The following is a 13,537-nucleotide window of genomic DNA, read 5'->3' on the forward strand; positions in this document are numbered from 1 at the left end:
TCACCCTCCGTTTCAGCCCCTCTGTTTCAGCCAATCTGTTTCTCGCCCACTGTTTCAGCCCCTCTGTTTCAGCCCCTCTGTTTCTCGCCCTCTGTTTAAGCCCCTCTGTTTCTCGCCCTCTGTTTCTAGCCCTCTGTTTCAGCCCCTCTGTTTCAGCCCCTCTGTTTCTCGCCCTCTGTTTCTCGCCCCCTGTTTCAGCCCCACTGTTTCAGGCCCTCGGTTTCTCGCCCTCTGTTTCTAGCCCTCTGTTTCAGCCCCTCTGTTTCAGCCCCTCTGTTTCTCGCCCTCTGTTTCTCGCCCCCTGTTTCAGCCCCACTGATTCAGCCCCTCTGTTTCTCGCCCTCTGTTTCAGTCCCTCTGTTTCAGCACCTCTGTTTCAGCCCCTCTGTTCAGCCCCTCGGTTTCTTGCCCTCTGTTTCAGCCCCTCGGTTTCTCGCCCTCTGTTTCAGCCCCTCTGTTTCAGCCCCTCTGTTTCTCGCCCTCTGTTTCAGCCCCTCTGTTTCTCGCCCTCTGTTTCAGCCCCTCTGTTTCTCACCCTCTGTTTCATCCCCTCTGTTTCAGCCCCTCTGTTTCAGCCGCTCTGTTTCTCGCCCTCTGTTTCAGCCCCTCTGTTTCAGCCCCTCTGTTTCTCGCCCTCTGTTTCTCACCCTCTGTTTCAGCCCCTGTGTTTCTCGCCCTCTGTTTCAGCCCCTCTGTTTCAGCCCCTCTTTTTCTCCCCCTCTGTTTCCGCCCCACTGTTTCAGCCCCCCTGTTTCTCGCCCTCTGTTTCAGCCCCTCTGTTTCAGCCCCTCTTTTTCTCGCCCTCTGTTTCAGACCCTCTGTTTCAGCCCCTCTGTTTCTCGCCCTCTGTTTCAGCCCCTCGGTTTCTCGCCCTCTGTTTCAGCGCCTCTGTTTCAGCCCCGCTGTTTCAGCCCCTCTGTTTCAGCCCCTCTGTCGCTCGCCCTCTGTTTCAGCCCCTCTGTTTCTCGCACTCTGTTTCAGCCCCTCTGATTCAGCCCCTCTGTTTCTCGCCCCCTGTTTCAGCCCCTCTGTTTCAGCCCCTCTTTTTCTCGCCCTCTGTTTCAACCCCTCGGTTTCTCGCCCTCTGTTTTAGCCCCTCTGTTTCAGCCCCTCTCTTTCAGCCCCTCTGTTTCAGCCCCTCTGTTTCTCACCCTCTGTTTCAGCCCCTCTGTTTCTCATCCTCTGTTTCAGCCCCTCGGTTTCTCGCCCTCTGTATCAGCCCCTCTGTTTCTAGCCCTCTGTTTCAGCCCCTCTGTTTCTCGCCCCCTGTTTCAGCCCCTCTGATTCAGCCCCTCTGTTTCTCGCCCCCTGTTTCAGCCCCTCTGATTCAGCCCCTCTGTTTCTCGCCCCCTGTTTCAGCCCCACTGTTTCAGCCCCTCTGTTTCTCGCCCTCTGTTTCAGCCCCTCTGTTTCTCACCCTCTGTTTCAGCCCCTCTGTTTCAGCCAATCTGTTTCTCAACCACTGTTTCAGCCCCTCTGTTTCAGCACCTCTGTTTCTCGCCCCCTGTTTCAGCCCCTCTGTTTCAGCCGCTCAGTTTCTCGCCCCCTGTTTCAGCCCCTCTGTTTCAGCCCCTCTGTTTCTTGCCCTCTGTTTCAGCCCCTCTGTTTCTCGCCCTCTGTTTCTCGCCCGCTGTTTCAGCCCCTCTGTTTCAGCCCCTCTGTTTCAGCCCCTCTGTTTCAGCCCCTCTGTTTCTAGCCCTCTGTTTCAGCCCCTCTGTTTCAGCCCCTCTGTTTCAGCCCCTCTGTTTCTCGCCCTCTGTTTCTCGCCCCCTGTTTCCGCCCCTCTGTTTCAGCCCCTCGGTTTCTCGCCCTCTGTTTCAGCCCCTCTGTTTCAGCCCCTCTGTTTCTCGCCCTCTGTTTCAGCCCCTCTGTTTCTCGCCCTCTGTTTCAGCCCCTCGGTTTCTCGCCCTCTGTTTCAGCCACTCTGTTTCAGCCCTTTCTGTTTCAGCCCCTCTGTTTCTCGTCCTCTGTTTCAGCCCCTCTGTTTCTCGCCCTCTGTTTCAGCCCCTCTGTTTCAGCCCCTCTGTTTCAACCCCTCTGTTTCAGCCCCCCTGTTTCTCGCCCCCTGTTTCTCGCCCCCTGTTTCAGCCCCTCTGTTTCAGCCCCTCTGTTTCTCGCCCCCTGTTTCAGCCCCTCTGTTTCAGCCCCTCTGTTTCTCGCCCCCTGTTTCAGCCCCTCTGTTTCAGCCCCTCAGTTTCTCGCACTCTGTTTCAGCCCCTCTGTTTCTCGCCCGCTGTTTCAGCCCCTCTGTTTCAGCCCCTCTGTTTCAGCCCCTCTGTTTCAGCCCCTCTGTTTCTCGCCCTCTGTTTCAGCCCCTCTGTTTCAGCATCTCTGTTTCAGCCCCTCTGTTTCTAGCCCTCTGTTTCAGCCCCTCTGTTTCAGCCCCTCTGTTTCAGCCCCTCTGTTCAGCCCCTCGGTTTCTCGCCCTCTGTTTCAGCCCCTCTGTTTCTCGCCTTCTGTTTCAGCCCCTCTGTTTCAGCCCCTCTGTTTCAGCCCCTCAGTTTCTCGCCCTCTGTTTCAGCCCCACTGTTTCAGCCCCTCTGTTTCTCGCCCTCTGTTTCAGCCCCTCTGTTTCTCACCCTCTGTTTCAGCCCCTCTGTTTCAGCCAATCTGTTTCTCGCCCACTGTTTCAGCCCCTCTGTTTCAGCCCCTCTGTTTCTCGCCCTCTGTTTAAGCCCCTCTGTTTCTCGCCCTCTGTTTCTAGCCCTCTGTTTCAGCCCCTCTGTTTCAGCCCCTCTGTTTCTCGCCCTCTGTTTCTCGCCCCCTGTTTCAGCCCCACTGTTTCAGGCCCTCGGTTTCTCGCCCTCTGTTTCTAGCCCTCTGTTTCAGCCCCTCTGTTTCAGCCCCTCTGTTTCTCGCCCACTGTTTCTCGCCCCCTGTTTCAGCCCCACTGTTTCAGCCCCTCTGTTTCTCGCCCTCTGTTTCAGCCCCTCTGTTTCAGCACCTCTGTTTCAGCCCCTCTGTTCAGCCCCTCGGTTTCTTGCCCTCTGTTTCAGCCCCTCGGTTTCTCGCCCTCTGTTTCAGCCCCTCTGTTTCAGCCCCTCTGTTTCTCGCCCTCTGTTTCAGCCCCTCTGTTTCAGCCCCTCTGTTTCAGCCCCTCTGTTTCTCGCCCTCTGTTTCAGCCCCTCTGTTTCAGCCCCTCTGTTTCTCGCCCTCTGTTTCTCACCCTCTGTTTCAGCCCCTGTGTTTCTCGCCCTCTGTTTCAGCCCCTCTGTTTCAGCCCCTCTGTTTCAGCCCCTCTTTTTCTCCCCCTCTGTTTCAGCCCCACTGTTTCAGCCCCTCTGTTTCTCGCCCTCTGTTTCAGCCCCTCTGTTTCAGCCCCTCTTTTTCTCGCCCTCTGTTTCAGCCCCTCTGTTTCAGCCCCTCTGTTTCTCGCCCTCTGTTTCAGCCCCTCGGTTTCTCGCCCTCTGTTTCAGCGCCTCTGTTTCAGCCCCGCTGTTTCAGCCCCTCTGTTTCAGCCCCTCTGTCGCTCGCCCTCTGTTTCAGCCCCTCTGTTTCTCGCACTCTGTTTCAGCCCCTCTGATTCAGCCCCTCTGTTTTTCGCCCCCTGTTTCAGCCCCTCTGTTTCAGCCCCTCTTTTTCTCGCCCTCTGTTTCAACCCCTCGGTTTCTCGCCCTCTGTTTCAGCCCCTCTGTTTCAGCCCCTCTCTTTCAGCCCCTCTGTTTCAGCCCCTCTGTTTCTCACCCTCTGTTTCAGCCCCTCTGTTTCTCACCCTCTGTTTCAGCCCCTCGGTTTCTCGCCCTCTGTATCAGCCCCTCTGTTTCTAGCCCTCTGTTTCAGCCCCGCTGTTTCTCGCCCCCTGTTTCAGCCCCTCTGATTCAGCCCCTCTGTTTCTCGCCCCGTGTTTCAGCCCCACTGTTTCAGCCCCTCTGTTTCTCGCCCTCTGTTTCAGCCCCTCTGTTTCTCACTCTCTGTTTCAGCCCCTCTGTTTCAGCCAATCTGTTTCTCAACCACTGTTTCAGCCCCTCTGTTTCAGCCCCTCTGTTTCTCGCCCTCTGTTTCAGCCCCTCTGTTTCTCGCCCTCTGTTTCTCGCCCTCTGTTTCAGCCCCTCTGTTTCAGCCCCTCTGTTCCAGCCCCTCTGTTTCAGCCCCTCTGTTTCAGCCCCTCTGTTTCTAGCCCTCTGTGTCAGCCCCTCTGATTCAGCCCCTCTGTTTCTCGCCCTCTGTTTCTCGCCCCCTGTTTCAGCTCCTCTGTTTCAGCCCCTCTGTTTCTCGCCCCCTGTTTCAGCCCCTCTGTTTCAGCCACTCTGTTTCTGCCCCTCTGTTTCTCGCCCTCTGTTTCTCGGCCCTGTTTCAGCCCCTCTGTTTCAGCCCCATTGTTTCAGCCCTTCTGTTTCTCACCCTCTGTTTCAGCCCCTCTGTTTCAGCCACTCTGTTTCAGCCCCTCTGTTTCAGCCCCTCTGTTTCTCGCCCCCTGTTTCAGCCCGTCTGTTTCAGCCCCTCTGTTTCAGCCCCACTGTTTCAGCCCCTCGGTTTCTCGCCCTCTGTTTCAGCCCCTCTGTTTCTCGCCCACTGTTTCAGCCCCTCTGTTTCAGCCCCTCTGTTTCTCGCCCTCTGTTTCAGCCCCTCTGTTTCTCGCCCTCTGTTTCTCGCCCTCAGTTTCAGCCCCTCTGTTTCAGCCCCTCTGTTTCAGCCACTCTGTTTCAGCCCCTCGGTTTCTCGCCCTCTGTTTCAGCCCCTCTGTTTCTCGCCCTCTGTTTCAGCCCCTCTGTTTCAGCCCTTCTGTTTCAGCCCCTCTGTTTCAGCCCCTCTGTTTCTCGCCCTCTGTTTCTCGCCCTCTGTTTCTCGCCTTCTGTTTCAGCCCCTCTGTTTCAGCACCTCTGTTTCAGCCCCTCTGTTTCAGCCCCTCGGTTTCTCGCCATCTGTTTCAGCCCCTCTGTTTCTCGCCCTCTGTTTCAGCCCCTCGGTTTCTCGCCCTCTGTTTCAGCTCCTCTGTTTCAGCCCCTCTGTTTCAGCCCCTCTGTTTCTCGCCCTCTGTTTCAGCCCCTCTGTTTCTCGCCCTCTGTTTCAGCCCCTCTGTTTCAGCCCCTCTGTTTCAGCCCCACTGTTTCAGCCCCCCTGTTTCTCGCCCCCTGTTTCTCGCCCCCTGTTTCAGCCCCTCTGTTTCAGCCCCTCTGTTTCTCGCCCCCTGTTTCAGCCCCTCTGTTTCAGCCACTCTGTTTCTTGCCCCCTGTTTCAGCCCCTCTGTTTCAGCACCTCTGTTTCTTGCCCTCTGTTTCAGCCCCTCTGTTTCTCGCCCTCTGTTTTTCTCCCGCTGTTTTAGCCCCTCTGTTTCAGCCCCTCTGTTTCAGCCCCTCTGTTTCAGCCCCTCTGTTTCTAGCCCTCTGTTTCAGCCCCTCTGTTTCAGCCCCTCTGTTTCAGCCCCTCTGTTTCTCGCCCTCTGTTTCTCGCCCCCTGTTTCCGCCCCTCTGTTTCAGCCCCTCGGTTTCTCGCCCTCTGTTTCAGCCCCTCTGTTTCAGCCCCTCTGTTTCAGCCCCTCTGTTTCTCGTCCTCTGTTTCAGACCCTCTGTTTCTCGCCCTCTGTTTCAGCCCCTCTGTTTCAGCCCCTCTGTTTCAGCCCCTCTGTTTCAGCCCCCCTGTTTCTCGCCCCCTGTTTCTCGCCCCCTGTTTCAGCCCCTCTGTTTCAGCCCCTCTGTTTCTCGCCCCCTGTTTCAGCCCCTCTGTTTCAGCCCCTCTGTTTCTCGCCCCCTGTTTCAGCCCCTCTGTTTCAGCCCCTCTGTTTCTCGCCCTCTTTTTCAGCCCCTCTGTTTCTCGCCCGCTGTTTCAGCCCCTCTGTTTCAGCCCCTCTGTTTCAGCCCCTCTGTTTCTCGCCCTCTGTTTCAGCCCCTCTGTTTCAGCCTCTCTGTTTCAGCCCCTCTGTTTCTAGCCCTCTGTTTCAGCCCCTCTGTTTCAGCCCCTCTGTTTCAGCCCCTCTGTTCAGCCCCTCGGTTTCTCGCCCTCTGTTTCAGCCCCTCGGTTTCTCGCCTTCTGTTTCAGCCCCTCTGTTTCAGCCCCTCTGTTTCAGCCCCTCTGTTTCTCGCCCTCTGTTTCAGCCCCACTGTTTCAGCCCCTCTGTTTCTCGCCCTCTGTTTCAGCCCCTCTGTTTCTCACCCTCTGTTTCAGCCCCTCTGTTTCAGCCACTCTGTTTCTCGCCCCCTGTTTCAGCCCCTCTGTTTCAGCCCCTCTGTTTCTTGCCCTCTGTTTCAGCCCCTCTGTTTCTCGCCCTCTGTTTCCCGCCCGCTGTTTCAGCCCCTCTGTTTCAGCCCCTCTGTTTCAGCCCCTCTGTTTCAGCCCCTCTGTTTCTAGCCCTCTGTTTCAGCCACTCTGTTTCAGCCCCTCTGTTTCAGCCCCTCTGTTTCTCGCCCTCTGTTTCTCGCCCCCTGTTTCCGCCCCTCTGTTTCAGCCCCTCGGTTTCTCGCCCTCTGTTTCAGCCCCTCTGTTTCAGCCCCTCTGTTTCTCGTCCTCTGTTTCAGCCCCTCTGTTTCTCGCCCTCTGTTTCAGCCCCTCTGTTTCAGTCCCTCTGTTTCAGCCCCTCTGTTTCAGCCCCCCTGTTTCTCGCCCACTGTTTCTCGCCCCCTGTTTCAGCCCCTCTGTTTCAGCCCCTCTGTTTCTCGCCCCCTGTTTCAGCCCCTCTGTTTCAGCCCCTCTGTTTCTCGCCCCCTGTTTCAGCCCCTCTGTTTCAGCCCCTCTGTTTCTCGCCCTCTGTTTCAGCCCCTCTGTTTCTCGCCCGCTGTTTCAGCCCCTCTGTTTCAGCCCCTCTGTTTCAGCCCCTCTGTTTCAGCCCCTCTGTTTCTCGCCCTCTGTTTCAGCCCCTCTGTTTCAGCCTCTCTGTTTCAGCCCCTCGGTTTCTCGCCCTCTGTTTCAGCCCGTCTGTTTCAGCCCCTCTGTTTCAGCCCCTCTGTTCAGCCCCTCGGTTTCTCGCCCTCTGTTTCAGCCCCTCGGTTTCTCGCCTTCTGTTTCAGCCCCTCTGTTTCAGCCCCTCTGTTTCAGCACCTCTGTTTCTCGCCCTCTGTTTCAGCCCCACTGTTTCAGCCCCTCTGTTTCTCGCCCTCTGTTTCAGCCCCTCTGTTTCTCACCCTCTGTTTCAGCCCCTCTGTTTCAGCCAATCTGTTTCTCGCCCACTGTTTCAGCCCCTCTGTTTCAGCCCCTCTGTTTCTCGCCCTCTGTTTCAGCCCCTCTGTTTCTCGCCCTCTGTTTCTAGCCCTCTGTTTCAGCCCCTCTGTTTCAGCCCCTCTGTTTCTCGCCCTCTGTTTCTCGCCCCCTGTTTCAGCCCCACTGTTTCAGGCCCTCGGTTTCTCGCCCTCTGTTTCAGCCCCTCTGTTTCAGCCCCTTTGTTTCAGCCCCTCTTTTTCAGCCCCTCTGTTTCTCGCCCTCTGTTTCAGCCCCTCTGTTTCAGCCCCTCTGTTTCAGCCCCTCTGTTCAGCCCCTTGGTTTCTTGCCCTCTGTTTCAGCCCCTCGGTTTCTCGCCCTCTGTTTCAGCCCCTCTGTTTCAGCCCCTCTGTTTCTCGCCCTCTGTTTCAGTCCCTCTGTTTCTCGCCCTCTGTTTCAGCCCCTCGGATTCTCGCCCTCTGTTTCAGCCCCTCTGTTTCAGCCGCTCTGTTTCTCGCCCTCTGTTTCAGCCCCTCTGTTTCAGCCCCTCTGTTTCTCGCCCTCTGTTTCAGCCCCTCTGTTTCAGCCCCTGTGTTTCTCGCCCTCTGTTTCAGCCCCTCTGTTTCAGCCCCTCTGTTTCAGCCCCTCTTTTTCTCCCCCTCTGTTTCAGCCCCACTGTTTCAGCCCCTCTGTTTCTCGCCCTCTGTTTCAGCCCCTCTGTTTCAGCCCCTCTTTTTCTCGCCCTCTGTTTCAGCCCCTCTGTTTCAGCCGTTCTGTTTCAAGCCCGCTGTTTCAGCCCCTCGGTTTCTCGCCCTCTGTTTCAGCCCCTCTGTTTCAGCCCCGCTGTTTCAGCCCCTCTGTTTCAGCCCCTCTGTCGCTCGCCCTCTGTTTCAGCCCCTCTGTTTCTCGCCCTCTGTTTCAGCCCCTCTGATTCAGCCCCTATGTTTCTCGCCCCCTGTTTCAGCCCCTCTGTTTCAGCCCCTCTTTTTCTCGCCCTCTGTTTCAACCCCTCGGTTTCTCGCCCTCTGTTTTAGCCCCTCTGTTTCAGCCCCTCTGTTTCAGCCCCTCTGTTTCAGCCCCTCTGTTTCTCACCCTCTGTTTCAGCCCCTCGGTTTCTCGCCCTCTGTTTCAGCCCCTCTGTTTCAGCCCCTCTGTTTCAGCCCCTCTGTTTCTTGCCCCCTGTTTCAGCCCCTCTGATTCAGCCCGTCTGTTTCTCGCTCCCTGTTTCAGCCCCACTGTTTCAGCCCCTCTGTTTCTCGCCCTCTGTTTCAGCCCCTCTGTTTCTCACCCTCTGTTTCAGCCCCTCTGTTTCAGCCAATCTGTTTCAGCCCCTCTGTTCCAGCCCCTCTGTTTCAGCCCCTCTGTTTCTCGCCCTCTGTTTTTCTCCCGCTGTTTCAGCCCCTCTGTTTCAGCCCCGCTGTTTCAGCCCCTCTGTTTCAGCCAATCTGTTTCTCAACCACTGTTTCAGCCCCTCTGTTTCAGCCCCTCTGTTTCTCGCCCCCTGTTTCAGCCCCTCTGTTTCAGCCACTCTGTTTCTTGCCCCCTGTTTCAGCCCCTCTGTTTCAGCACCTCTGTTTCTTGCCCTCTGTTTCAGCCCCTCTGTTTCTCGCCCTCTGTTTTTCTCCCGCTGTTTCAGCCCCTCTGTTTCAGCCCCTCTGTTTCAGCCCCTCTGTTTCAGCCCCTCTGTTTCTAGCCCTCTGTTTCAGCCCCTCTGTTTCAGCCCCTCTGTTTCAGCCCCTCTGTTTCTCGCCCTCTGTTTCTCGCCCCCTGTTTCCGCCCCTCTGTTTCAGCCCCTCGGTTTCTCGCCCTCTGTTTCAGCCCCTCTGTTTCAGCCCCTCTGTTTCAGCCCCTCTGTTTCTCGTCCTCTGTTTCAGACCCTCTGTTTCTCGCCCTCTGTTTCAGCCCCTCTGTTTCAGCCCCTCTGTTTCAGCCCCTCTGTTTCAGCCCCCCTGTTTCTCGCCCCCTGTTTCTCGCCCCCTGTTTCAGCCCCTCTGTTTCAGCCCCTCTGTTTCTCGCCCCCTGTTTCAGCCCCTCTGTTTCAGCCCCTCTGTTTCTTGCCCCCTGTTTCAGCCCCTCTGTTTCAGCCCCTCTGTTTCTCGCCCTCTTTTTCAGCCCCTCTGTTTCTCGCCCGCTGTTTCAGCCCCTCTGTTTCAGCCCCTCTGTTTCTCGCCCTCTGTTTCAGCCCCTCTGTTTCAGCCTCTCTGTTTCAGCCCCTCTGTTTCTAGCCCTCTGTTTCAGCCCCTCTGTTTCAGCCCCTCTGTTTCAGCCCCTCTGTTCAGCCCCTCAGTTTCTCGCCCTCTGTTTCAGCCCCTCGGTTTCTCGCCTTCTGTTTCAGCCCCTCTGTTTCAGCCCCTCTGTTTCAGCCCCTCTGTTTCTCGCCCTCTGTTTCAGCCCCACTGTTTCAGCCCCTCTGTTTCTCGCCCTCTGTTTCAGCCCCTCTGTTTCTCACCCTCTGTTTCAGCCCCTCTGTTTCAGCCACTCTGTTTCTCGCCCCCTGTTTCAGCCCCTCTGTTTCAGCCCCTCTGTTTCTTGCCCTCTGTTTCAGCCCCTCTGTTTCTCGCCCTCTGTTTCCCGCCCGCTGTTTCAGCCACTCTGTTTCAGCCCCTCTGTTTCAGCCCCTCTGTTTCAGCCCCTCTGTTTCAGCCCCTCTGTTTCTAGCCCTCTGTTTCAGCCCCTCTGTTTCAGCCCCTCTGTTTCAGCCCCTCTGTTTCTCGCCCTCTGTTTCTCGCCCCCTGTTTCCGCCCCTCTGTTTCAGCCCCTCGGTTTCTCGCCCTCTGTTTCAGCCCCTCTGTTTCAGCCCTTCTGTTTCAGCCCCTCTGTTTCTCGTCCTCTGTTTCAGCCCCTCTGTTTCTCGCCCTCTGTTTCAGCCCCTCTGTTTCAGTCCCTCTGTTTCAGCCCCTCTGTTTCAGCCCCCCTGTTTCTCGCCCACTGTTTCTCGCCCCCTGTTTCAGCCCCTCTGTTTCAGCCCCTCTGTTTCTCGCCCCCTGTTTCAGCCCCTCTGTTTCAGCCCCTCTGTTTCTCGCCCCCTGTTTCAGCCCCTCTGTTTCAGCCCCTCTGTTTCTCGCCCTCTGTTTCAGCCCCTCTGTTTCTCGCCCGCTGTTTCAGCCCCTCTGTTTCAGCCCCTCTGTTTCAGCCCCTCTGTTTCAGCCCCTCTGTTTCTCGCCCTCTGTTTCAGCCCCTCTGTTTCAGCCTCTCTGTTTCAGCCCCTCGGTTTCTCGCCCTCTGTTTCAGCCCGTCTGTTTCAGCCCCTCTGTTTCAGCCCCTCTGTTCAGCCCCTCGGTTTCTCGCCCTCTGTTTCAGCCCCTCGGTTTCTCGCCTTCTGTTTCAGCCCCTCTGTTTCAGCCCCTCTGTTTCAGCACCTCTGTTTCTCGCCCTCTGTTTCAGCCCCACTGTTTCAGCCCCTCTGTTTCTCGCCCTCTGTTTCAGCCCCTCTGTTTCTCACCCTCTGTTTCAGCCCCTCTGTTTCAGCCAATCTGTTTCTCGCCCACTGTTTCAGCCCCTCTGTTTCAGCCCCTCTGTTTCTCGCCCTCTGTTTCAGCCCCTCTGTTTCTCGCCCTCTGTTTCTAGCCCTCTGTTTCAGCCCCTCTGTTTCAGCCCCTCTGTTTCTCGCCCTCTGTTTCTCGCCCCCTGTTTCAGCCCCACTGTTTCAGGCCCTCGGTTTCTCGCCCTCTGTTTCAGCCCCTCTGTTTCAGCCCCTTTGTTTCAGCCCCTCTTTTTCAGCCCCTCTGTTTCTCGCCCTCTGTTTCAGCCCCTCTGTTTCAGCCCCTCTGTTTCAGCCCCTCTGTTCAGCCCCTCGGTTTCTTGCCCTCTGTTTCAGCCCCTCGGTTTCTCGCCCTCTGTTTCAGCCCCTCTGTTTCAGCCCCTCTGTTTCTCGCCCTCTGTTTCAGCCCCTCTGTTTCTCGCCCTCTGTTTCAGCCCCTCTGTTTCTCACCCTCTGTTTCATCCCCTCTGTTTCAGCCCCTCTGTTTCAGTCCCTCTGTTTCTCGCCCTCTGTTTCAGCCCCTCGGATTCTCGCCCTCTGTTTCAGCCCCTCTGTTTCAGCCGCTCTGTTTCTCGCCCTCTGTTTCAGCCCCTCTGTTTCAGCCCCTCTGTTTCTCGCCCTCTGTTTCAGCCCCTCTGTTTCAGCCCCTGTGTTTCTCGCCCTCTGTTTCAGCCCCTCTGTTTCAGCCCCTCTGTTTCAGCCCCTCTTTTTCTCCCCCTCTGTTTCAGCCCCACTGTTTCAGCCCCTCTGTTTTCGCCCTCTGTTTCAGCCCCTCTGTTTCAGCCCCTCTTTTTCTCGCCCTCTGTTTCAGCCCCTCTGTTTCAGCCGTTCTGTTTCAAGCCCGCTGTTTCAGCCCCTCGGTTTCTCGCCCTCTGTTTCAGCCCCTCTGTTTCAGCCCCGCTGTTTCAGCCCCTCTGTTTCAGCCCCTCTGTCGCTCGCCCTCTGTTTCAGCCCCTCTGTTTCTCGCCCTCTGTTTCAGCCCCTCTGATTCAGCCCCTCTGTTTCTCGCCCCCTGTTTCAGCCCCTCTGTTTCAGCCCCTCTTTTTCTCGCCCTCTGTTTCAACCCCTCGGTTTCTCGCCCTCTGTTTTAGCCCCTCTGTTTCAGCCCCTCTGTTTCAGCCCCTCTGTTTCAGCCCCTCTGTTTCTCACCCTCTGTTTCAGCCCCTCGGTTTCTCGCCCTCTGTTTCAGCCCCTCTGTTTCAGCCCCTCTGTTTCAGCCCCTCTGTTTCTTGCCCCCTGTTTCAGCCCCTCTGATTCAGCCCGTCTGTTTCTCGCTCCCTGTTTCAGCCCCACTGTTTCAGCCCCTCTGTTTCTCGCCCTCTGTTTCAGCCCCTCTGTTTCTCACCCTCTGTTTCAGCCCCTCTGTTTCAGCCAATCTGTTTCTCAACCACTGTTTCAGCCCCTCTGTTTCAGCCCCTCTGTTTCTCGCCCTCTGTTTCAGCCCCTCTGTTTCTCGCCCTCTGTTTCTCGCCCTCTATTTCAGCCCCTCTGTTTCAGCCCCTCTGTTCCAGCCCCTCTGTTTCAGCCCCTCTGTTTCAGCCCCTCTGTTTCTAGCCCTCTGTGTCAGCCCCTCTGTTTCAGCCCCTCTGTTTCTCGCCCTCTGTTTCTCGCCCCCTGTTTCAGCCCCACTGTTTCAGGCCCTCGGTTTCTCGCCCTCTGTTTCAGCCCCTCTGTTTCAGCCCCTTTGTTTCAGCCCCTCTGTTTCAGCCCAACTGTTTCTCGCCCTCTGTTTCAGCCCCTCTGTTTCTCGCCCTCTGTTTCAGCCCCTCTGTTTCAGCCCCTCTGTTTCAGCCCCTCTGTTCAGCCCCTCGGTTTCTTGCCCTCTGTTTCAGCCCCTCGGTTTCTCGCCCTCTGTTTCAGCCCCTCTGTTTCAGCCCCTCTGTTTCTCGCCCTCTGTTTCAGCCCCTCTGTTTCTCGCCCTCTGTTTCAGCCCCTCTGTTTCTCACCCTCTGTTTCATCCCCTCTGTTTCAGCCCCTCTGTTTCAGCCCCTCTGTTTCTCGCCCTCTGTTTCAGCCCCTCGGATTCTCGCCCTCTGTTTCAGCCCATCTGTTTCAGCCCCTCAGTTTCTCGCCCTCTGTTTCAGCCCCTCTGTTTCAGCCCCTCTGTTTCTCGCCCTCTGTTTCAGCCCCTCTGTTTCAGCCCCTGTGTTTCTCGCCCTCTGTTTCAGCCCCTCTGTTTCAGCCCCTCTGTTTCAGCCCCTCTTTTTCTCCCCCTCTGTTTCAGCCCCACTGTTTCAGCCCCTCTGTTTCTCGCCCTCTGTTTCAGCCGCTCTGTTTCAGCCCCTCTTTTTCTCGCCCTCTGTTTCAGCCCCTCTGTTTCAGCCCCTCTGTTTCTCGCCCTCTGTTTCAGCCCCTCGGTTTCTCGCCCTCTGTTTCAGCGCCTCTGTTTCAGCCCCTCTGTTTCAGCCCCTCTGTTTCAGCCCCTCTGTCTCTCGCCCTCTGTTTCAGCCCCTCTGTTTCTCGCCCTCTGTTTCAGCCCCTCTGATTCAGCCCCTCTGTTTCTCGCCCCCTGTTTCAGCCCCTCTGTTTCAGCCCCTCTGTTTCTCGCCCTCTGTTTCAACCCCTCGGTTTCTCGCCCTCTGTTTTAGCCCCTCTGTTTCAGCCCCTCTGTTTCAGCCCCTCTGTTTCAGCCCCTCTGTTTCTCACCCTCTGTTTCAGCCCCTCGGTTTCTCGCCCTCTGTTTCAGCCCCTCTGTTTCAGCCCCTCTGTTTCAGCCCCTCTGTTTCTCACCCCCTGTTTCAGCCCCTCTGATTCAGCCCCTCTGTTTCTCGCCCCCTGATTCAGCCCCTCTGTTTCAGCCCCTCTGTTTCTCGCCCTCTGTTTCAACCCCTCGGTTTCTCGCCCTCTGTTTTAGCCCCTCTGTTTCAGCCCCTCTGTTTCAGCCCCTCTGTTTCAGCACCTCTATTTCTCACCCTCTGTTTCAGCCCCTCGGTTTCTCGCCCTCTGTTTCAGCCCCTCTGTTTCAGCCCCTCTGTTTCAGCCCCTCTG

Source organism: Chiloscyllium punctatum, chromosome 10 (assembly GCF_047496795.1).
Source record: "Chiloscyllium punctatum isolate Juve2018m chromosome 10, sChiPun1.3, whole genome shotgun sequence".
Lineage (NCBI taxonomy): Eukaryota > Metazoa > Chordata > Chondrichthyes > Orectolobiformes > Hemiscylliidae > Chiloscyllium > Chiloscyllium punctatum.